The 815-nt window shown below is 33.6% G+C and overlaps 1 pseudogene; it reads left to right on the top strand.

Moving 5' to 3' along the window:
- The first annotated feature begins 456 nt into the window (after positions 1-456).
- LOC112328262 (small nucleolar RNA R71) lies at positions 457-567 on the top strand (annotated as a pseudogene).
- Positions 568-815: the final 248 nt, after the last annotated feature.

The raw sequence follows: 815 nt of genomic DNA on the forward strand, positions 1-815 counted from the left end.
TTTGCGAGTATGGATTATGACTTGGCCTTTGAAAATTGTTTAAAGCATTGGCTTGTTTATTCCTAAAAAGAAGGCAAAGTTGGAAAATCGTTGGTTGAGTGTTCATTAGTTTCATAAATTTGACACACAATTTCTTGAACAGATTTTAATTGACCACTTTTTTTCAATTCCAATGCCTCGATTTTTCTAGCTAAAGATGCAAATTTGGCTTGGAGGTCATGATCTTCCCTCAGGTTGTATATACCTCTACTACATGTATGAGGTTGAGTTTTACCTGGTGCCTCATAAGTGCCTGTAGTGTCCTAATTTTGAGCATTTTCAGCTAACAAATCTAGGTACACCATTGCTTCATCAGGGTCTTTATCTTCAAAAGTTCCATTGCACATCAATTCTACCATTTGTCTATCTTTAGGTGTTAACCCTTCATAAAAATGTGAAACCAATCTCCATGTTTCAAAACCATGATGAGGGCAAGTATTAAGCAAATCTCGATACCTATCCCAACATTGATAAAATGTTTCTCCTGGTTTTTGAGTGAATGTGGTGATTTGTCTTTTGAAAGAGTTTGTTCTGTGAGACGGAAAAAACTTCTTTAAAAATTATTGTTGCATTTCATCCCAAACATGAATGGATCCTGACTTAAGATTTTGTAGCACTGTTTTAGCTTTATCTTTTAATGAAAAAGGAAAAAAGTTTTAATCTGATGGTGTTCATGCTACAATTTAAGTCATTATAGGTGTTATAGACTTCCTCAAATTCTCTTAAATGCAAGTATGAATTTTCTAAATCTAAGCCATGAAAAGAAGGTAAAAGTT

This window comes from Populus trichocarpa, chromosome 7, assembly GCF_000002775.5.
Source record: "Populus trichocarpa isolate Nisqually-1 chromosome 7, P.trichocarpa_v4.1, whole genome shotgun sequence".
Lineage (NCBI taxonomy): Eukaryota > Viridiplantae > Streptophyta > Magnoliopsida > Malpighiales > Salicaceae > Populus > Populus trichocarpa.